The following is a 24,352-nucleotide window of genomic DNA, read 5'->3' as shown; positions in this document are numbered from 1 at the left end:
TTGGCTGGAAGGCAGCATGAGGATGAAGGGAATAGACCCCAAGAAGGAGATGGTACTAGATGAGATGGTGTGAGGCTCCAAGAACTTCCCAGTTCAAAGCAGAAAACAGATGGTTTTAATAATTTTGTCACATATGTTGCTGAAAGATGCCACAACTCATTAGAATTCCTTTTAGGGTGATGTTTACATTTCAAGTTTCTCATGGACTGGAGCAGATGGACCATGGCTTTAAGCCTTAATAGAGTTATACGTCATGATCTTGACTGTTCAGCTCCTCCCCCTTTCTCTGTTATTTCTAATGTGGCTAAAGAGACATAGATACTTAAAAGCACAAAGACAGGGAACTACATTTTCTCAGCTAGGAAGGACCCTTTCAACAAATGCAAAATTCTTTCTAGATTGTAGAATATTCTGCCTCTGGTGTCTGCATCTAGATGTTTTATCAACAGATTTGGCACAATCTTGTCAGAGAAATAGGCATCTATGTGGCCAAGTAGGACATCAGTATGTAGACTCTCCTTAAACTTATTATTCATTCTGAATCAATAATGGCTCACAAGTCACCATATGTCAAACACATGTTTTGGTTCTGATGATAGAGCATTTATCAGGAACAAGCAACATTCATACACACAGACCCCACACTATATATATTTTCTACAGAAACAGTTCCCATTAAATAGTCAAAGAAATGAGAGTAGGAGGTTGTGAACTTGATGTTTAAGTTGCTTGCAAAACTCAAAGCATAGCCCAGGAACCTCCTTTTAGAATTCCAGGAAATAAGGATTTCTTTCTTTATCTAAAAACTGAAGATATCAATACAAATCAAGAGTATTTTTCCTCAGCTTGATAGAGGCTGCCACGGGGTCATAGCCAGGGAGCTTCAGGGTCAGGGAACAGGCCATGTCAGGTCTTAGCCAAGTCTTCATGCCTCAGGTAAGTTGTCAACATAGGTCCATGTAAACTATCACCCTAATGTGGGGCTGTCTCATTGGGGGAATTGTGTGGACTAAATGAATTAATTCACATAAACTGCTTAACTCTGGATGCCAGACAGTGAAATCAGTTAATATCGGTATTTTTAATTGAAAAACAATTTTCCATAGAATGAATTCTGATAAATTTTCCCTTCCTCCAACTCCTCCCAGATTCTCTTTACCTCCTTACCTCCCCAACTCCCATCTTTTTTTCCCTTTTTAAAAAACAAATCAATAAACAAACAAATAACAACAACACAAAGCAAGAAACACACACACACACATATTCCTCTAATGGAACAGACTATGATAAAAATGGAATGGACAAGCAGTGCAAAATGCCAGTGTTTAGGCAAAGAGGGTATTTGCTTTGCAGAGGCCCAGCCAATGAAGAGACTCATGATATCTTCAATTTGCCCAGTGCTTCTGTCAACATTTAGGCTTTCAAGCCAAATTCATTCTTGTTGTGTTTGGGGGTCACTCTAATTCCTAAATTTGTCACCAAGCTTTTTAATGAGGATGAGGATGTGGATGGGGATTTGATCTGTCAGTGACAGGTCATTCTGTGTCATCCAAAAGACTGTCTAATGCTAACCTTCTTATTAAATAGTTGCATCTCCCTTCGTCTCAACTATAGTGTTTTCCTCTCAAAGAAACATTTGTTTTCACTCTCTACCATTCTACTTACCACAAGGAAAGCAACACAAAAAAATGAGTCAGACATACCTGGATTCCAATACTGGTTAGCTAGTTCTGGAGCTGGCTTGTCATTTCCTTGTCAGAAAATGGCATCAATCTCACAGAGGCACTGAGATTTGAAACAAACATTATGCACTGACTGAACTCTGGACATGACCACTGGCGCCTATCCCTAGCTCTGCCTCTAGTCTTCTTAAAACATTCTTTCCATAGCAGCTACATTTTCAGGGAGAGTGCATGCCAGCAGCTGAAATGACACACTTTGGAGCCAGCCTGCTAGGGTTCCACTCCTTTGTCTGCAACTACTTATTCTTTTGCCTCGGCACATCTTTTAAAACTTGCATTTAAAGGATTTGCTTCAGTTTCCCTATGTTGAAAATGAAGCTAGCAAGGGAATTATCTCAAAAGGATGGAACAAGTTACTATATTCTCAGTATCTGAAGATTGTGCAATCTATTATGTGGTCAGTATACAGCCAGCAAGCAGCTAAATAGAAGTGAAAGATGGCCCTGGATGATGAAACAGCAGAGAGAAGAGAACAGGTGTAACTGTTTGCTCTATAACTCCCCAAGCCTATGTGCTAAGGAGCAGAGAACTACAGTTGCTCAAAGAGTTCACTGGACTGCAACCTACATGACCTGAGCTCTCACCAACAACAAGACATCTGGTCAACTTCACAAAGCACACACTGTCAGTCACTGCAACGTAACTAATTCAATCCCAGGATTCTTTGGATCCTTTTTCTTGCAACAGAGCATCTTCGTCAAAGGTGAGGCTGTTATCCAAGTGACTTCACTAGATCCATTTCTCCCTTATGATTCAGCCAGGGACCTCCTCCCGTGTACCAAATGGATTTTTTTTTTTGTATGTGTGTCTTGAAAGGATTTTTTTTTTCCTTCTTCCTTCCTCAACATGACTCATCTATTTCTTCTTGCCTGTAAGACACTTCCTTTGTTCAGTCTCCAAAACATTCTTGTAAAGCAGGCAGTGAGAATATAAAACTAAACCACTGGAAGCTGAAATGATGAGAGCCTATCCTCTTGTAGTACCTCAGCAGCATGGCTGTGGCTGGAAGGCTCAGAGAAAGAACAACTCTAATGAGGTCAGACAGCCTCAGTTCACAGCCTTGCTCTACACGAGACAGATAAACTGGTGTCCAGGGAATGTCGTTTCACCTCTGGTTTTGTTTTCTACTATGGAAACTGGGGCTAAGACGAGTACCTCCTCGGATCTGGTAAAGACCGAAGGTGCAAACACAGCAAAAGCTGTTTGAACAGTGAGAGCTACCCAGGCTGCTTACTTCTGAGCTCACGATCAGTTCTTAGCACTGACTGCATGCGTGAATGAAGAGAGCTAAGGGACACAGACAGAGAAAAGAGATGTGTGATAGCTATAGTGTATGTGTGTGTGAGGGTGTGTGTGTGTGTGTGTGTGAGAGAGAGAGAGAGAGAGAGAGAGAGAGAGAGAGAGAGAGAGAGAGAGAGAGAGAGATTCACACACATGCACACATACAGTCATTCTCCAAAACAGCCCCGAAATGAATTGAAATATTCCTCTTTTTCCACTATTGACCCTGAATCCTATGAGTTGATTTTTTTCAAAGAGGGCTCTGAGAATAGTGTAACAAATAAATTCCAGTTCTAGTCTGTGCCCTTACCCACCAAAAGTCCTTGCTTTCTTCCTTGACACCCTGGAGTTAATGGGCACAGAGCTATGCTGCTGGACAGTGTGGGGCTGTCAGCAGGCCAGTGTGGTGTGAGCCCTCTCCCTTCTCCCTTTTAGTTGCAAATGAAGTAAATTTTTGGAAATCATTCATCATGTATTGACATCTATGAATGGAGATAGGAAAGGAAAAAAAAAGCAGAACAGTCATTATCCACAAAGTACAGTACAATGAGTGATTTCAGGTTTTCCAGGAGAGAGAGAATCACATTCCATGACTTTGCCCAAATCCTCTGGTTTTATGCTCATTCTGTTGGAACCAGACTGGCAAACAGGTTTCACAATTAATGATGACTTTGAAGTTTCTGACACCTACTGACACTCCTGACAGCCCAGATCGGCTGAAGTAACTACCTACATTTTCCTGGTTCCTGATGCCCAAGAACCAAGGAGCAAGAGCTGAGCCTGCAGCTGACAGACAGCAGCTGGCACACAGCAGAGAGCAGAGGTGTCTTTGGCCATTTTCTCTTAGGATGGCCTGATACATTGACTTCGCTCAGGTCACATGGAAGTGCCAGGGAAGATGAATTGAGGCTGTTTCTGTGCAGGCTCTTCCTCTGTGCCAGATGAGTTCACCATCAAAGAATACAGTATGACTCTCCCCACCCTGAGCAGCTTGGCAGACACATTCTGTAAGCAGCCATGGTGCCAGCAGTTTGCAGCAGCCTCTGCCACAGCGAATCAGCTGTGGTTTCAAATCAAAAGCAGCCTGGGATGTGTATCCCCAAAACAAGAGCCTTGATTTTGCCTTCCAAGTGACAGCGACAGAGCTGATGAACCTTTCTTCCAAATGCTACCCTCCGCCATTAAAATTTGGTCCCTTGCTTTTTTTAGCCTCCATACAGAATGACCACAGTATGACTCCAGCCCAAGAGAAGGAGAGATTTGGCACGGAAACAGCAAATTAAGCCAGCCAAGCTAAGGCGAGATGAAATGGGTCACACCAGGTAAAGCAATCTATTGTCCTCCAAACTTTCTGGGTTGGTTCACCCTATGATAGAACCACTTATTCTTTTTCTCCTATAATAACTCACAAAGTCATCTGGATTATTTAACCTTTATGGTCAGTCTGTCCAGATATTTTTTAGATTCCCTGTGAACCTCCCCCCACCCTGTCTGAATAATCTACAAGGCCTAAACTAATGAGCCTGTTGTCAGCTCTCGATGAATGAGCCAACTCACCCATGGGAGGAGCATCGGGAAAAACAGGGACAAGGAAAGGGTTTGTGCAGTGACTGAGCCTGTCAGTAGGCCAGCTGGAAAGCTACTTCAGATGGGGCTACTTCATGTTTGTCTGGAGAACACTGCAGGAGCTCACCGAGTGCACATGAGTGTGTGTGTTTTCCTCTCTTCTTTCAGCTGTGGGTTTAAGTTTATCTGCTCACAGTTGCGAGTGCAGAGCTGTAAAGCTGAGGCAAGAAACGCTGGAAGGGCAGGGGCTCATCAAACCCAACAAGAGGTCAGTCCTCTATGGGATGGTTGGGCTCTCTGTTCTTTTGCTGGAATTTTCTAAGTGAGGAAAAATAAACCGCACTGGTGTCTTGCTACTCTATGAAACAGCTGAATAACTATGTCGCCTTAGACACTGACTAGCTGTGGGTTTTTTTTTTTAATCAAATTACTTTGCTTCTCTGAGACTCAGTTCCCATACCCATAACATAAGCATAGGTGTCTATGTAATGAGGATGGTGTGAGAGTTAAGTAAGCTAACATACATAAAGAGTCTAGTGCAATGCTTGGCACAAAATTTGGTAAATAATAACGGTAACTGGCATGTGTTGGGAACTTACTATGATATATGCCAAATACTTGAATCTTTACAATGTAGTCTGAAGCCCTTAAGACAATCCTTTAAAAGAAGTATTGTTATACCCTTTGAGCAATGAGCCATGAAGAGTAATTAAAGGTCAAACAACTATGGCTGTTGCCTCTAACATGAGCGCCAGTTAATAAACACCTCTTTGGTATAGCCATTTGTAAGCATGAACTCTAGGGCCACGTAGCCTCGGATTTCATCTCAGCTCTTCAACATGTAGCCTGAGGAATTGTAGAATAATATTTCAAGGTGTGTTACTTTTGTTTATGCTCTGGAATATTTGTCTAATGATGCAAAGATGTGTTTGATTAAATGAAATTCACCTGAGTTCAGGAGGCTGAGTCAGCAACTAGCTGACAGGAAGTGGTAGGGAGGAGCCGCATGAAAAAGGGTTTATAAGGAGAGATGGGGAGAAGCAGGAGGGCTTTTTGGAGGACGCGAGCAAGGAGAGGAGGTGAGCTACTTGCTATTCAACCTCCTGAAGAGCAGAATTACACCTTAACCTTTGAAGTTTGAGTTCTTTAGAGGGAGAGAGGGCTAATTAAGTTCCCTTCAGAGCTTTGCAAGAGTTGGAGCCTGGGGGAACAGATTTTCCCCTGGCTAAGGCCCTTGCATCCTAACCGCTGCTGGTAATGGTGGAGCTGCAGTTGCTGATTCAGGCAGCTGTGGCTTACAAGGCAGCAACCATTTTAAAAAGGACAGCACTGGGGAAGACACTGAGCCTCACATTCCTAAGAGAAAAGACAGGAGGAGCTGGTGCTACTCTACCCCATCCAACAACTGAATGGTTGTGCAGCCAATAGACACTGACTAGCTGGGTGATTTCTACCAAGTTTCTCCACTTCTTAGTGTCTGTTTCCATAATTGATACTATAGCATAGGTGTTTCCCTAATGAAGGTTTTGAAGTGAATTAGTTAAACCAACCCAGCCAGGCCTCTGCAGTTGCTCTCACTGTGTTTTGAACTATCTGGAACTTTAAAGTTAATTTCCATCTCTCATTTTATATATACATTATAGTATATATATATATTATATATATATATATATATATATATATAAACTCTTCAAATACTCATGCACTTCTCTGTAGCTGCGAGATTTCCTGTGTCCTGGCCTGCTGACAGTCGGGACAAATCTCTTCCACTCACATCCCCCAAGTAAACACACAGAGGCTTATATTAATTATAACTGCATGGCTGTGGCTCAAGCTTATAGCCAGCTAGCTCTCTATCTTAAATTAGCCCATACCATAACTATTAATCTGTGTATCGCCACATGTCCCATGGCTTTACCTGTGTCCCATTACATGTTGCTCCTTGGGTGGCTGGCTGGCTGGTGTGTCCTCCCCCCCCTCCCCCCCACCTTCTTCCTGGTTCTCCCTTTGAATTTCCTACCTGCCTCTAAGCTGCCTTGCCATATGCCAAACAGCTTTATTTATCGACCAATCTGAGAACACACATATTTGCAGCATACAGGAAGACATTCTCCCATCACTTGTCCTTGATTTTCATAGCGTTTCCTCATTAAAGTACAAAGAAGTTTGTCATTTATTAATGAGTTTGCACAGAATTCGGGATGGCTGAGGCTATGGGACATTTGGAATTTTCAGTATGCCACATTGGGGACTTAGAGATATGTTGGTTTGGACCTCCTAGGATAGTTTTACTGAAGGAAACTCATTTTGGAGCGTTTGGATACTGTGCACTGTCAGTACTGACCTGGAATTCTAGGTCTTGCTCTCACTAACCTCACTTCACTAGACAACAGGGGTGTTTCTCTCTCTTAAAGCCAGCTCTCATGTTCTGGTTCTTCAAAAATGTACCACATTTGTGTTGAGAATGCATATACTTATCATAAAATTGAGAATTATTAGATAATAGAGAATTTCATACATGTGTTATATTAGTTACTTCCCTATTGTTATGATAAAAACCCTATAGCCAAGGCAATCTTCAGAAGAAAAATTTATTTAGGATCTATGATTTGGAGAGTTATGGTCCACAGTGGCGGGAACAGCAGGCGGCAGACATGGCCACTGGAGCTGGAAGCTGAGAGCTGAGAGCTCATGTCTCAAATCACAAGCAGGACACAGAGAAAGCCAGCTCAAAATGGTGCAAGTCATTAAACTTTCAAAACTTGCCTCCAGTAACATACTTCCTCCAGCAAGGCCACATCCCCTAATCCTGCCCAAACAGAGGCAACTTGGGCCCAAGTGTTCAAATGATCAGGCATGTATGGGAAATGTAATTCAAACCACCACATTCAACTCCCTGTCCCCCATATGCAAAATGCATTTAGTTCAATTTCAAAAATCCCCATGGTCTTTCACAGTCTCAATACTATTTTCTGCAACCCAAGTCAACCTCTGAACTGTAATCTCCTGTAAAATCAAAAATCAAATTACATGCTTTCAATATATGGCACATAATATATATTACCTTTCCAAAAGGGGAGAATCTGGGCATAGTGAGGAACTACAGGACCAGAGCAGAACTGAAAGCAAGTTAGGAAACTAGCCATCTCATCTCATTCAAATCACCACATGCAATTTGATATATTCATTCCGTAGGGCTCCCTTTAACTCCCATCAGATCCATTCTCACTTCTTCAGCCCTTCGCCTTCTTCCTCCTCCTCTTCTTCTCTTCTTATTCACTTTCTCCTTCTCCTTCTCCTATATAATGTACTCAGTCCATTTGTGCTTCTCATATATTCATAGGTGTGGGGCCATCAACTGAGGTACCACACTCTTGTTAAAGAAAATTGACTCTCCCAGAAGCCATCAACTTTCAGTGGCTCTTCAGATCTTGCACAGGTCTTGCATGGACAAGGACAGCTGCTGTGAGTTCATGAGCACAGTGGTCCTTTTGTGTCCATAGGACAATATTTTGATCCAGTCCTTCCTGACCTCAGGCTCTTTCCAGTCTCTCCACTCATATTCTAAAGTAGTTTCTGAGCCTTGTAGAGAGAAGATGACTTACAGATGTCATGTTTGTGGCTGAGCACTTCGTAGTCACTCTGTACTTGGATAATCTATGAGTTTCTGCACTAACTGTAGTTCACTAAACAAACTCCTCTGATAAAGCCTGAGAGTTGGAATAATTTATGGTTATAGAGATAGAAATTTAGAGGGCAGTTTATTACTATGTCAATTTATCAAAATAATAGAAGTCAGGTTCACCCTGGGACACGTGAAACTCCCAAGCATGGGTTCTTGACCAGATTTATAGTACCATACATGTGTTTCCTCCTGTGGAAAATGCCTCAAAACCATCCAATGATTGGCCATTCCCATAACATTCATGCCACTATTGCATCTATGGGAATATTATTATAGCTCACAGGTTCCAAGATGGGTAGAGCTGTTGATGATTTTTCCTCCTATGGGCTTGAATACCAACTTCTATGAAAGCTACTCAGCAGGTACTCCTGGTCAGTACCAACTTGATGATGTCTCCATGTCCTGTGACCAAAGTGTGTGATATCTTCAGCTTAGAGTCTTCACATTGAGCTCTGGTGAGCAATCAAGAGCAGTGGCAATGGCCTATTGAACAAAAATATGTTTGCACAGAGACAAAGACTGTTCCCCGAACAAGACCCCAAGAGTTAGGATAAAGAAACAAACTAGACTAAAGCTGATTCCAGTGTTTCTCTGTGTGCCCAACCTCTTAGCATCTTTAATTAAACTATTTTGGTTCTTCATTGTAATGGATGAAAGAAAATGGCCCCCAAAGGAAGTGGCATTATTAGAGGTGTGGCCTTGTTAAAGTAGGTGTGGCCTTGTTTTGTTGGAGGAAGTATGTCACTGTGGGGGCGGGCTTTGAGGTCTCATTTGCTCAAGCTTCCCTCAGTGTGACTTTCAGATCATTTCCTGTTGCCTGCAAGATGGAGGACTCTCAGCTACTTTATCAGCACCATGTCTGCCTACCATGATAATGGACTGAACATCTGAAACCACAAGCCGGCACCTCAATTAAATGTTTTCCTTTATAAAAGTTGCAATGATCATGCTGTCTCTTCACAGAAATAAAAACACTAGCTAAGGCATTCACTCAGCACAACTGTTCAAAAGAAGGATGTTGGACACCATGGGAAGCTTTAGAGTGTGGGACTATAAAGCACACCACAGCCGGGGAGGAGACTCTCATCCTAGTGGAGCTGCCAGAGATATCTGACCTACCAAGTTGCCCACATGGTGTGCATGAGATCTCCAAGGATGGCAGCTTTTGCCACTCTTGTTGGGCTGGGCTTTTGGTGATGCAGCTACCTTGAGTTGTTCCTGTACCTCTAAGGAAGTAATCTCACAGCCACACTCTTGTCAGTAACTGCAGTAAACCCATTGGTCTGCCAAGTTGGCCTTTGGTAGAATTGTTACTTTGTTCAACAGGATAAAAATCACACAGCAGGATAAAAATAGGTTCTCTCAAATTTTACCAACATAGTTCCCTATTCAGTAAGGACATTGGAGAACTGAAGTAATAGGCTTCAGAAAATCCTCCGTAAGACTTTGTTTTAATAGCTCAGGGATTGTCCGTGTGGTCCATCATGTGGTCAGAATGATGACTGATTGTTTAGACCCCTGCCTATGCAGGCTGATATTTCCCCTAGTTCATGACATTTGCTAAAGGGCTTGCTAAACCAAAAAGAGTGCTTCCCCGCTCTCCCTCCCAAAGAAGACACAAACCCATCAAAGGATTTCTGTAAACAACACTTTTAATGGACATGCTGCTTCCCACAGTTCCCCACACTCCCTATGAAAGCTTTCATGTTGTCACCTGGTCACCAAATGTCCTGCATAAAGAAAGTGAAGCTCAAACATCTTGTTTGCGAACAGTTGTGCAGCTGTGCAAATACTGTGTGTGCGAACATTAATCCATTAATGTTAGGTGAGATTTTGTTCTTTAAATAGCAAATATCTAAGTGGAGTGAGTTAGTATCTACATTATGAAAGCCTTCACAAATTCTATTCTAGATTTTCATGGAAAACAAAATGCCAGTATGCTTTATTTAGTCCTCTTGGCTCCAGGGCTTGGGGATCTTGTTTAATTCCTACCTTTACCATGAAAGGTCTCAATGATTCTAATCACTTACTCAAAACTACTAATGGTGTATTTTGGCTCAGCCTCAGTGAAGAATGCTAAGGAAACAAAACTGAATGAGAATCAAGGAGCCTGGGGTCAATGTAAAAAACAGATTTTTTGAAATAATATTTTAAATTGGTACATATAAATCATACATGGTACCAGGCTATTAAGTAATGGGATAAATCCACGGAGTCTATTTGATGGTCAAAGGAATTTACTTGGGGTTTAACAAAACCAGAATAAAGGAGTTGGCCGCAGAATCCTGGAGGGGTGGGGCATGGTCCAAAGAGGTTCTCTGGAGAGCTCTGCCTTGATCACACCAACATCCAAGACCACCAGGTAGGAAGAGAGGGCATCACATTTGCGCATTTCAGGTCTTAAGGATTCCCCAGTGGCCACACCCCAGGGGCAGGTACCTAACAGCCACCTGCTACTTCTCTAGGGGTGTGGCTTCAGTGCATAGCACAGCTATCCACAACAATTAAGGGAATTTTATACACAGATTCTTCAAGCATATTCCCATAACCCCTACTCTCTCAAACTCATTCCTCCCATTGGTCTTCTTTGTTCCCTAAGTAGGTTTGTTTATAATACATCATAGATACACATATGATTCTATGTATTTGACTAAACCTAGAATCCACAGCTATGATAATATGTGCTATTTGTCTTTCTGAGACTGACTTCATATGTATAATATGATTGGTACTATTTGCATCCATGTTCCTGCAGAGTACATGACTTCATTCTTTATGCCTGAAATCCGATTGTGTATATACGCTAAATTTTCTTTATCCACTCCTCTGCTGATATTTGGTGCCAGTGCTTAGCTCCTGTGAAATAGTGTAAACACCAATGTGTAAGTGTGTCTGTAATAAGTTCACCTGGAGTCTTTCAGGTAACTACTTAGAAGTGATCCTATTTTAGACTTATATGTCACACTTTGAGAATTCCCCATGCTGTTTCCACAGTGGTTGTTTGCATTACCACTAGTGGCACATTAAAGGTACCTCCCCTTTTGCCCACATCTTTGCCAACATTTGTTATTTGTCTTCTAAATGACTGACATTCTCACTGGAGCAAAATGAAAGAAATCTCAATGTAGTTTCAATTTTCGTTTTTCTGATTGTTAGCAATGTTGATGATTTTCATATTTACTGGCCATTATATTTTATCTTTTGAGAATTGTTTATTCATTTGCCCATTTATTTCATTATTTCTTAGGTCCCCCCCTTGTGTATTCTAGAAGATATCAACCTTTTGTCAGATATATATCTGGCAAACAATTCCTTCCCATTCTGAAGATTTCTCACTGTTTCCTTTGAGGTGCAGAAGTGACTTAATTTCATGAGAGTCTCTCTGCCAATGTCAGCATTATTTCTTATTCAGAAGGCTCTTGCCTATGTCTATATCTGAAGATGTTTTTCTTACTTTTCCCTCTAACTGCTTTAGAGTCTCAGGTCTTACATTAAAGCCTTTGACTCATGTAGACTTTACTTTCCTACAGGGTGGGAAATGGGGATTTAGCTCCACTGTGCTAGGTGTGGGTGTGCAGTTTTCCCAGCACGGTTCCCTGAAGCAGCTCTTTCCCCAAATGCAGAGTTTAGTATCTTTCTAAAAAAAAAAAAAAAAAAAAAAAAAATCAGGGAATCCTGACTGTACCTGGTGGATCCTGTATTCTATTCCATCTCTCTGATTTCTGTTTTGGTACCAGTGCCATAATACTTTGTTTACTGAGGCTCTATAGTATAACTTGGAGTCAAATATAGGGATCCCTCCAGAACTGTTCATCTTGTCCACAGTTTCTTTGTCTGTCCAGGACATTTTGTGATTCCACCCGAATTTTAAGATTGTTTTCTCTATTTCTGTGAAGAATGACATTAGACTTTTCAAAGGGATTCCATTGCATCTGAAGATGGCTTTCGGTAGTACAGGCATTTTCAGAATATTAAATTTTTCCATCCATGAACATGGATGGTCTTTTCACCTTCTAGTACCTTCTTGAATTTCCTTCTTATGTGTTTTAAAGTTTTCAGTTGTAGAGGTCTTTCACTTTCTGGATTAGGTTTAATTCAAAGGTTGTTTTCTGAAGCAGTTGTGAATGAGAGTTACCTTATTTCTTTCTCAGGGTGTTTGTTTTTAGTATGTACTGATCTTTGTACATTAATTTTGCTTCCAGCCATTTTGCTGAAAGCAATCATTAGTTTTAAGAACTTTGTGGCAAAGCCTTTAGAGACTCTTAGGCGTATAATCATGACATGAAAAGGTAAATAATTTTAACTCACTGTGGTAGGATTTTGTGGTACACATGGGGTGATATCCAAAGAGGGGAAAGGCTAGTTTTTGATAGAGAGGCATGTTTCAGTGACAAGTCTCTGAAAAGAATATGCCTTCACCTGTAAATTGGAAATAGGAAGGGAGGTGAGGGGCCAAGAACACCAAGAGTAAACACACAGAGTTAATTGATCTGGGCTTTTGGGTGCTCATGGAGACTAAACAGCCAATCAGAGAACTTGCATAGGACTGACATGGGCATTTTGCACATGTGTTACAGTCATGTGTCCTGGTCTTCTTGTGGGATTCCTAACAGTAAGAGTGGGGGCTGTCTCTGACTCTGTTGCCTGCTCTTGGGACTCTTTCCTCCTGCTGGGTTGACTCATCCCGCCTTAATAGGAGAGGAGGTACAACTTGATATATCATGACTGGCTGATATACATGTAAGGCCTGCACTTTTCTGAATGGAAGAGAGACAGAATGAATAGGGAGTAGGGGTGAGAATGGGGGGAAGAACTTTGAAGAAGAAGAGGGAGAGTGGAGAAACTGTTATTGGACTGGGAAAAATTAATTAATTGATTGATTAACAAAAAAAGAAGGAAAAAATGGGTCATTGGTGTTGTCCTTGTTCAGCTCATGTTTGGGTAGTCATTGTGGTGAGACTTTCTGGATATAGCTCCTGATGCTGCTAGGAGACACAATCTCACAGCAAAGTCCCCCCCACACACACACCCATTCTCTGGCTCTTACTGTCTTTCTACTCCCTCTTCCACTGTGTTTCCTAAGCCTTAGATGCAGGCGTGAATGTGATGCTTAGCCACCAGGGGAGCTGTGGGTGACTATTGGAAAGGAGCTATGCCTACAGAGGCTGATTTTGGTATTGTGGAGAGACTGGAACACTGCAGGTCCAAAGGCCAATCACCTTATCCTTGGCGAGGTACAATCCTTCAGAACAGCCATTCCTTGCCTGCTTCTGTGTAGGAACTTACATCTTGTGATTAATAGGTATAAACCATTTAGAATCTACTAACTTAGCAAGCTATTAGCTTCTACAAATCCAAAAGCTAAGAATGCCATCAGATAGCATGTTGGGCCAATAAAAAAGACTTCTTCCATCTCACCACACCTGCATCTCATGAACTCACAAATATGTTTTAAATTTGCCTTGATTCATGACTTTCTTTTTACTGTAAAACTATAAACACTTTGTGAAACTGCTTCCATGTTGGAACATGGAATTTGGGGCAATCTAAATTTGGGACATAGTCACTCAAAATGGCTTCAAAACAAGCTATGTCTTATTCCCTTTAAGATGATAACTGTAGTTTTTGTATCAACCATTATTGCATCCAACTGTATAGGAGAGAAGCTCATGAGACCACAACCCTACACGAAGAACAACCTAGATAAGCTTGGAACAGAAGATGTGGTCTTTCCTAAGGGCACTCCTATTGGTTGTCTAGTGCCAAACAGTTACCACTGAAAACATACATTTAAGTAGCAGTATATGGACTCAACAGATTACATTTGGAGCATATATCCATATACAAATACATACATGCATGCAATAACAATTGGTGAAAAAAGAAGCTGTGAATTTGAAGAAAAGTGAGGGGTATATGGAAGGGTTAGGAGGGAGGAAAGGGAAAGGAGAAATGTAATTAAATTATAATCTCAAAAATAAATTTGATTAATTAACTATTTAAAAAGATTGGATCTACTTTACCACTGTGTGTCCCTGGACCAAAAGGAAGAAGAAAAGACTTGGTAAATAAAAAGAAACAGATCTGGAAATTGTGGATTGCTGACCTTTAGGAGACTGAATTAGGAAGTCACTCATCTGGTTCCACTTTTGAGGCAATTTTTGATATCATTGTTGTGGAATATTATTTTAACTAGACAAAGATGTGTTATATTTGTTTATGCTGCAAAATATTACTTTAACTGTGTAAAGGTATGTTGCATTTGTTTAATGATGTAAGGATTATTACACTTGTTTACACTGCATGTGTTTAATGATGTAAAGATGTGTTGCGTATGTTTCACCTGCCTGCCTAATGCACCTGATTGGTCTAACGAGGAACTGGATGGCCAATAGCTAGGCAGGTCTAACAGGAAAAACAAAAAGGAAGGGAAATCTAGGTTCAGAAGAAAAGAACAAAAGAAGAGAGGAGAGAACTAGGGAGATGCCTCGGGCCAGGAGCCAGGCATCTGCCAGCCAGTCAGACAGGAGAATCAGTGAAATTAAGATATACAGAGGGAAAGAAAAGTAAAAAGCCTCAAGGCAAAAAGTAGATAAAGAGAAACAGGTTAATGTAATTTAAAAGAACTAGCCAGAAATGAACCTAAGCTAGGTCAAGCATTCATAACTAATAAGAAGTCCCCATGTTATGATTTGGGAGTTGGTTGGTGGCCCAAAAAAACAAAGCCTAGTACACATATTCCTCACTCTGTGCTTTGCTTTTGCTACCAAACAAGAGGGGCATGAACATCAGCAGGCGTTTGATTGACTTTGCCTTCTGACACCTTTGTTCTCTTGCCAAAGGCTTCTCACTGACAACAGAAAGAGAACAGGAAATAGAAGAAAAGGAACCGGAGATGTAATAAAGTTGTCACCCTACTCAAAGAAGCCATTCTGGGGCGTTTCTACTGCTCATAGATTCCTCCAGGCCAAATTGTCATTTCAGGTACTTTTGAAATCCTAATCTAGGTAGCTTTTCACTACTGTGGCAGCCTTGAACATAATCTTAATGTTCCTAAGGTTGCGTACTGCTTGCCAGGGAGGTAGGTCAGCAGCCTCTCTGAAAGTACCTAGTTCTGTCTGAGGGAGGGCTCTCAAATCCATAAACCCAGTTAGAATGGAAAAGTCTAAAACTGAGTGGAGAAGAATTGCTCTCTTAAGCCAGTGCTTTATAAGGTTCTTTTACATGGTTGAAAACAACTGGCATTTTGCCAACCTCCTAAGACAGACAGACAGACACACACACACACACACACACACACACACACACACACACACACAAAGTGCTTTGATGTATGTGTGTTTGGCTTGAATAGGAAAAAGAAGAAAAATCAAAACCACAAACAAACAAACAAAAAATCTTCTGAGGTCAAGAATTAAAGGTAGCATTATAAACTTCGCAAATGTTGAATGCTTTATGAGAATGAGACCAAAAGATGAGACAGAAAGGGGAGGGGGAGACAGATGGAGGAAGCTCAACCCCTTATTAGTATAATTCTTTCATCTCTTCTTATTTGAATGAAATGCTTCTAGTCTTTATGTTGATTTTCAATCGGTGCAATATGAAATGTTCTCTGGCCAAGCAACAATGCATCCATCTAAGAACCAATGAGAGACTTCCTAAGATCACTAACCAGCCTCCGTAATTTAGCTGAAACTTCCAGTGCCTGTGAATACACACATGCAAGCTCCAATTGACACCAGTGAGAGTCAGCACAATGAGAAACAGTACTCAGTGAGTGGTGAGTGGCTACCCCTCTTAGCTGACTATCCTTAAGGCCTATTTCTCAGGGAAAATGTAGTTTTAAGGAAGAATGGCCTTAACTTTGCTAATGATTACTTCATACCACACTTACACAGTTCATACCCACACTCAGCCTCACACAGTTCATACCCACACTCAGCCTCACACAGTTCATACCCACACTCAGCCTCCCCTCCTTACCTTCTATTCCATGGCAAAAGATCATCCTACCCAAGACTAGCCTGAACCATTCTATTTCAACTTCTTCAAGGATTTTATACAGCATCGGCCCTCCATTCCCTAGGCTCCCTAGTCTTTTTTTTTTCTCTATTTGACACCATCATATCTACATTCTCTCCAGCTCTTTTCTTCAGTCCAATAACGGAGAAGCTATGCCTCCACACACCACACCACACTTGCATGCTGTAGCTCAAGGCTTTCTTCCTCTCCTTCCTCTTCATTACAGACTCTTGCCAATTTGTCTTCTCATTTCTCCAGTTGACTTCTGCTTTCTGGGTGATGCCTGAACCCTGTCCTAATGACCACTGAGCAGACTATCTGCTCAAGTCAGCAGAGGCTTCAAAATTATCAAGTGTGATGAGCGTTCTCAGCCCTTTCTTATACTCCATCTGCTGTTAGACTCCAGGCAACACCCTCTCTCAGCAGCATTGCCTCTTTTGAGTTCAGTGTCACCAGAATCTCTGTTTGTTTCTTCTTCTTCTTCTTCTTCTTCTTCTTCTTCTTCTTCTTCTTCTTCTTCTTCTTCTTCTTCTTCTTCTTCTTCTTCTTCTTCTTCTTCTTCTTCTTGCAATTCTCAGTCCCTATACAGACGTCTCTTTTCCATTAAGGGCATCCCAGGCCCTCTTTTCTTTGTGCATCCTTTCTCTGGGTAGCATTCCAGACCTGAGTATTCCTCTGAGTAGCTGTCTCCACTTGAACATCTCAGAGACTATTTAAATACACAATATGCAAACCTAGCTCTATTATTTCATCAGCTTGACACACTTCTCCTGCAGAATTGCTTATATGTTCCATTAAATGGTGCCATTTAGTTCCCAGGCTGCCTTATGCAGAAATTTGAGGATCATTCCTTGGTACCTTCTCTCTCATCTCCCTCCATCCTATTGCTTCTTCCTTATTGATGGGTGTTCATCTGACCAAGCCACCTCCAACCTGTAAATTGGTTTCCAATCTAACCACTTTCTTATCCTTACAACCACTGTATATCTCCTGGACTACCCTAGCGTTCTATTCAATTTCAGTTTTGCTCCTCGGTAGTCATGGCAACGCATAACACAGCAGAAAGCCTGTGAAAAAATGTGTACTTCGTCTGGAAATGCATCCTCAGTTCAGACCACTCATCTTTTCTATTCAGCAGTTATACAGATTTCAAGTCCTCCCTTCTCTGTGATCCTCCAAACTCTCTCTAGTTTTGTTTTCTTTCTAACTGTTTCATTGCCTTTCACATATCCCTTCAGGACAGCTCCATTGGCCCTGAAAGAAGTCAAATCAGACTATCTTTGGAGGCATGGTGAGGGTTAAGGTGAGAGCTAAATGAGATTTAGGGTCAGGAACAGTGTTAGAATTAGGATCAGGTTAGAGTTGGGTTAGGGTTAAGATTTAAGGCGATGGCTACTCCTATATTCCTCCATGTGTCCCGCTCACTAAGACTCTCACTGCATTAGCTGTCCATATTTCTGTCTCCTCTGCTAGAACATAAGCACAGAAAAGACAAAATAAATAACAAACTTGTGCTCCATGGTATCCCTTCGGACTAGAACTGTGTCATACTCTTTGAAGTTGCTCAATTTGTTTGTTTAATGAGGAGTAAATGAATGTACTAACAAATTTGCTTGTAAAATAATTGATTTTGATCCAAGGTATACTGCTACTAAAATACTATGTGAGAATTTTCATTTTAAATAATGACTTGGGTCTAGAATTATCCTAGATACCAAGAAACAAGATACTTGAACACTTACCATTGACTGTGGTATATTAATGCTGAACAAGGGTCACTGAAGTTTTCAAGGCTGAGCACGCTCAGTTTATACTTGCTCCCCATTCTGCTCTGTCTAGAATGTCTTCGCTTGCCACCTGGACCCCCCTTTGCCCACCTCTAACATCATAGCACTGGTTAAACTGCTGAACACAAAGGCTCCAACTAGAGAACCAGAGAAGGTAGAAATGTAGACTGAAGCCTTGGTCCAGGTGTGAGGCTACAGAAAACCCAGATGCTGCAGAAGATGCAGAAGTAGAGGTACTTTTGTCATTTGTGTGTCCAGATAAAGTGCCTCTTTACAGTTTGCATAAGGACTCTCCAGAGTGTTAGCCACAGGCATGTGCCATCTGTGAAGTTATTTTTTGAACCCCGAGTTTAAGACTCACCTTGAGTCATGGAGAGAGCTAAAAATGGCTCTTCTACACTAACTTCTAATGTGAATGCTCCCAAGGATTGATGTCATTGACCACTAAAAGGATCTCTCTGTTTGAGCAACTTTAAATCAAATCAGTTCACTAGAGATTGACGTTTGCTTTATTGGGGCATTTTTTTTCCTCTTGGTCTATAGCTTGTTTGTTTTGATTTTTATTTTAGTGTTTTGTTTTTATTTTGACAGAGACAGAGAGAGTGGGCATAAAATTTGATGATGGGAGAATCTGGGGAAGAACTGGGAGAGGAGGAAATGTGATCAAAAACATTTTTTTAAAGTTTGGGTATAGGAGTGTATTGCCTCTCCCATGAAGACTTAACCACCTCTGCAGTCCATTTCTCTCCCAGAAGCAAATTTTAATAAAGAAATGAATTTAGCAAAGACAGCTAATAATTTGTTTGTTCATTTGTTTGCTTGTTTGAGAGGTTCTCTGCAAATTTTGCATGATTTCAGCAGTGGGTACAGTAGCAGTGACTTCAAGCCTGAGAACTCAGTTCAGTGACAAGGAAGTTAGGGATGTGCAGCCTGAATGAAGCAAGCATTGATCAGGACTGTGTTCCAGGTCATTAAATTCAGAACAGAACATGCAGTTATATTATTTTATTGTATAGATTTATTTTCAGTTTTTCATCACTTAAATGAATTGTCTAAAACATGCTTCTTGGGATGCTGAGATTCATTGCATAGATAAACAAGAGTGCACAGTGGATGTGAGAAATACTAGGTTAAATACATTTGAACAGGCTTCTAAATAGCAAGATTTACTAAAAACAAAATATGAATTCCGAAGATGGGGAGTATTATAAACCGTGTTCCAAAACATAGACAAGAAACCTCTTCAAAATTCATTTCAAGGTCTGTGTTCTACAGACCCACCCTGGAAAAAAAATGTTGCTCAAAAAAATCCCCTTCAGAACTGCTCCTAAAATATCCATCCAAATATCTAGAGAACTGTCATCCTTTCCTAAGACTTCTTTCTCTGCTATAGTACGGACCACACCAAATGGTATTTGGAAAGTTTGATTTGCTAAAAGATAATTATTGGTGGTTGGTGATGGACAGTGGCAGGGATCTTCAGGCATGGTACAATTTAAAATCTAGCTGAACTTAGGAGGATTGAGAAAAGAACTAGGTGTGATATCAAATTCCACCTTTTTCTTGATTAGGATAGTTGTTGTTGATCTGCAGCTGCTCACCTGTCTGCTCTCCTCACTTGCTTTTAATTTGGGGATTTTCTTTTGTTTTGCCTTAAAGTTCTCCATGCTGATTGTGATTATCTTTCCTTTTCCATTCTCCAGTTTTAGAACTAATTTTTAATCTCCATATTTCTGGGCATCGGTTTTTCAAACATCTCCATAAAATGGTCCCTCTTATTAGAATCTTTGGAAGCACACCCAGAGACCCTCAGCAGATGCATGAAGCCATAGGTGGTATTGACCCTTATGACTAATGCTTTTTCCTTCTTAAGTGCCAATCATATACTATAGCCCTAACTTTTAAAGTTTGAGATGCAATAGCAAAACTAACACAGTTCATTTTTCCTCCTTATAATTTTATAGATAGAAGATTTGTTCTTAAACACCTCAGCAGATGATTTTTTTTCTTTGCTTAAGTTAAAAACTTTCACCTTTTTCCTTAAAGAAGCTCCTTGGAGCTTCTCTTTGGCTCATCTGTATTGCCAGAATCACTACTCTTGTGCTCTGGGGTCATTGGTTCATAAGATAAGGACTCTTAAGCATAACACTGATCCAACCTGATGTTTAAGACAAATACTATGGCCTGACAGTGTAGATACATGGTTGTTGTGAAATATATGTTGAAGATGTGTTACATTTGTTTATGCTGTGGGACATTTGTTTAATGATGAAAAGATTTGTTGTATTCTTTTATGTTGTATTTGTTTAATTCTGTGAAGCTTGTTATTGTGCCTGTCTAAAACACCTGATTGGTCTAATAAAGAGTTAAACAGTCAATAGCTAGGCAGAAGAAAGGATAGGTGGGGCTGGCAGGCAAAGAGAATAAATAGGAGGGAAGAGAGATGGAAGAGAAAGAAAAAGGAGAAGGAGAAGAGGACATCAGGGGACAGCCACCCAGCTACACAGCAAGCCACAGAGTAAGAAGTAAAGAATGGTATATAGAAAGGTAAAAGCCCAGAGGCAAAAGATAGACTTATTATTCAAGTTATGAAAAGCTGGCTAGAAACAAGCCAAGCTAAGACTGGGCATTCATAAGGAAGAATAAGCCTTGGTGTGTTTATTTGGGATCTGGGTGGTGGGCCACCAAAGAGTAAAGAGTAAGAAGAAAAGACAACTACACATGAAGCAAAGGAATCATTCACCTCCCCCACAGAATAGGACCCCTCGCTGTTCATCACGCTGCTGAGAACAGAATGCAGTTCAAGATTTGTGAATTGTGTATTTCTGAATATTTCCATTTAACATTTCTGAAGATAGATGAGCAGAATATAAGACCACAGATGAAGGATGGCTACAGTCTGAAAAAAGTATGGGCAAGAATGGGAAGCAGGGTGAAGAAGGTACTTAGCTGAAATGGGTGGTTTAAAGTTTTTAATGCCTCCTCAGCACCACAGACTGACTACATCAGAATCAAGGTAGGAGCAGATTACCCTCCACAATATGGGCGGGGCCTCACTCAGTCAGTGACAGCAGGGTTGTGTGCTAGGGGCAGGAAGGTGTCCATACCTGTATGTACATGGAGTCCCGAGGAGTCCAAAGGAGTTCCCGCTTTCTCATCCTCAAGGCTGGCAGCCAGCAGACTGCTGCAATACCTTCTCCACTCCCCCACAGCACTGGAGTTACAGGGAATATTGGGCCATGCTCAGATTTTAAAATAGGTGCTGGAGAGATTTGAACTCAGGCCCTTGTGCAGGAAATGTTTTTGCCCACTGAGCCATCTCCCCAGTGTCATCACAGATGGACAATGTCATGCCTGGCTGTTTACATCAATATTAGGGGATCCGAACCCAGGTTTGTGTGCCTGTGTGGTAGGCATTTTACCAACGTCTCCCCAACCCTCGAGCTGGCAGTTTTATGAGAAAAGACGGGGGGTTCCCAGAGAAAGAAGAAACTTTGCCTTTAAATTGCCTTAGGTCATCAGTTGCCACATAGGCCTCCCTGGCTCCCCAGCTTGCTAGCCTGCCCTGAAGCTGTGAGAGTTTTCAGCTCTCAATCATGGGAGCCACTTCCTTAATATTAACCTCCCAGCAGAGACATAGATATGCAAATAGACAGACAGACCGACAGACACAGACACATTACACACACACACACACACACACACACACACACACACACACACTCACTCACTCACACCTATTGCTTCTGTTTTCCTAATCCTGAATGACAGTTTTATATTCAGTCTTCCATACTTTTATCAAGATTATGGATATTTTTAACCTGATACTCCCAATGTCTTCATTATAATTTGAGAATAGAATAACTTGTTTTGTTTTGTTTTGCAGAGTAATACACTGAATTGAAGCAATAGAATCTTTATAATTGAACACGAAGAATAATACACTTTTCCTTGACCAAATTAGCCTTTAATTGCCCTTGCTCTTCCAGTTAAATGGATCATCTTGATCTTGAACATTTTTAATTAGGATATTTATATCAGAGAGCAAGTGTTAAAATTGTTTTAACTTGAAAGGCTCAGTTTGCAATGGATTGGAATAGATTCTGGTGGGTGTTTCTGAACAACCAATAAGGATTAATTGAGACTCAAATGTTGTTTATTTTTTTAATTATGTAATTGCTATTCATCCAGCCTTCATGATTTTCTATGTTAAATAACCATGCTTGTGTCTCACCCCAGCCTCTCTGTTTAGTTAACCAATTCATTAAGAATTGGGGATATTCTGCATTCATTAGCATTCTAATGGGCAGATTGATTCCCTGTAGCCCAAATATCTACATGTGTTTAACATTTGAGCTCATCTTTATTCCCTTGTAAGTGATTATCGTTCTTAATTGCAGATGCTAGAAGTTGAAAACCATGCCCTGAAACATCCAGTCCAATCCACTTCATTAAAACTGCCCTTGAAAGTGAGGTTTGATGTTGGTACAGGCACCACAAAGGCTGACACATGCTCAGGGCTAGAGATCAAGGCTACAGCCACCAGGGATGCCTGTACTCTGGGCAGTTTCAAATCAGGCATCTCTGCAGAAGTACCTGAGGTCTAACGGTTGTGCAAAGTTTTTCCTCTTCTTTTCCAAGAGGCTTCAAAATCAAAGCCAACCTCAGCATCCACTGAATTGAATTGTATCAACTATTTTAAATTCAAGGATCATATTATGTGAAGATTTGTTTTAGAATGTGTGAACACACAGGACACAACTTTGCAAAGTAGGGAAAGGAAAGAGGACGTCAAATTCTTAAAGTGGCTTGCTTACCTGCAGCTTTCTTTGGATTACTGTACTGTCTTTAGATTGGAAAAACTCTTTTCATTTTATTTTATTTAAATGTTCTTATAGGCCAATATTTTTCTGTTGAGTGCATTCCCTTCTCAACAACCTGTTTCCACCTTCTTGCCTTTTTCTGATTCTCTCCTAAGAAGAGGCTTCTTATCCTGCCAGTGCATAATGACTTCTTGAAGAAAGCAGACAGGATGCTATGATGCCATGTTTTTTTTTTCTAGATAGAGTGTCAGCAGAAGATAAGAGAGAAGGAAAACAGATAAACAAGAAATGGGGTGTTTATTCCTAGTTCCTACCACAGCACAGAGGAGCACTGGTAAGGAAACTGCCTCTCCCTGGATACTTAACTGATCCTCTCTAGCTCCCTCTACTGGGAAGGTAAGGGCTGCCCCACTGGGCCTAGCCTAGGGCATTATGCCGTATTCATTTTTTTCTATCTGTATTTTCAAATTTTGTAAATAGCCTCACCTGTCTGTTATAAGAAGCCCAAGTCTGCTATTAAACTCTGCTTTGTTCCTGGTTTATCATAAGTTCTCTTAGGATGGGAGACCCTTTGTAAACTGGAAGGGGTTTAGCTCACCCATTTACTAAATCTTTGTATAAACCAGGGGAGGAGCAGGGAAAACCATGGCTTTCCAAAGATTGGAGAGCTGCAGAAATGACACAAACAGCAGCCAGCTGCATCTAAGTGAAGACATCATGTGTAAGTTCACCAAAGCCAGTGCCACGAAACTCAAGTCCAGCCAACTCCCTGCATATGAGCCTGTTTGTTATTGCTGGAAGGGCTAGGAATTTCCCCTCGCTTATGTCAATAGCTCATAGGTTGCTCCTCTTTGACAGGACCTTGTTCGGAGCCCTGCTTTCAGGGGACAGAAGAACCCACTGCTCTCCAGCCTTTCTCCTAGGGGTGCAGAAAGTACAGATGGAGAAAAGTGGTGCTGGGCTGGCAACGAAGAATCCACACAATGAGCCCTCAATAAATAGTACATTTGCCCTGAAAAATTCCTCTAAAATTGTGATGTCTCCTTTTCTTCTTATTATAAGCAGGGTAAACAATATCAGCTCTTACTCTACCCCAAGTGATAGAGTACAAATTAAGTGATGATACTTAAAAAAAAAATTATAAATGATGCAGCTGCTCATTCCATTTCTTTTTCTTCTTTTGAGTTTTATTTTCCTTTTTGTTTTGTTTTTCAAATTTTGGTTTGTTTTAATACCATGGATTCTTTGGGGTCCCTGGTAAAACCTACTGATCTCTCTTCAGTAAAGTTCTCTCTCTCTCTCTCTCTCTCTCTCTCTCTCTCTCTCTCTCTCTCTCTCTCTCTCTCTGTGTGTGTGTGTGGTGTGTGTGTGTGTGTGTGTGTGTGTGTGTGTGTGTGTGTGTGTGTGTGTTGAAATTAAGGGTAATGGATTAAAAGAAAATCAATT

The 24,352-nt window shown here is 41.0% G+C and overlaps 1 long non-coding RNA gene across 2 annotated transcripts; it reads left to right on the top strand.

Annotated features, from left to right (window-relative positions):
* The first annotated feature begins 4,140 nt into the window (after nt 1–4,140).
* On the top strand, nt 4,141–23,966 carry LOC119086228. Of its 2 annotated transcripts, none has more exons than XR_005089451.1 (3): nt 4,141–4,345; nt 23,146–23,240; nt 23,765–23,966. It is a non-coding gene; the product is annotated as an uncharacterized LOC119086228 (long non-coding RNA). The 2 variants fall into 2 exon arrangements; XR_005089452.1 differs by lacking the exon at nt 4,141–4,345 and adding an exon at nt 4,667–4,857.
* The last annotated feature ends 386 nt before the right edge of the window (nt 23,967–24,352 follow it).

This window comes from Peromyscus leucopus, chromosome 19 (assembly GCF_004664715.2).
Source record: "Peromyscus leucopus breed LL Stock chromosome 19, UCI_PerLeu_2.1, whole genome shotgun sequence".
Taxonomy (NCBI): domain Eukaryota; kingdom Metazoa; phylum Chordata; class Mammalia; order Rodentia; family Cricetidae; genus Peromyscus; species Peromyscus leucopus.
This window is presented reverse-complemented; position numbering and strand designations above follow the sequence as displayed.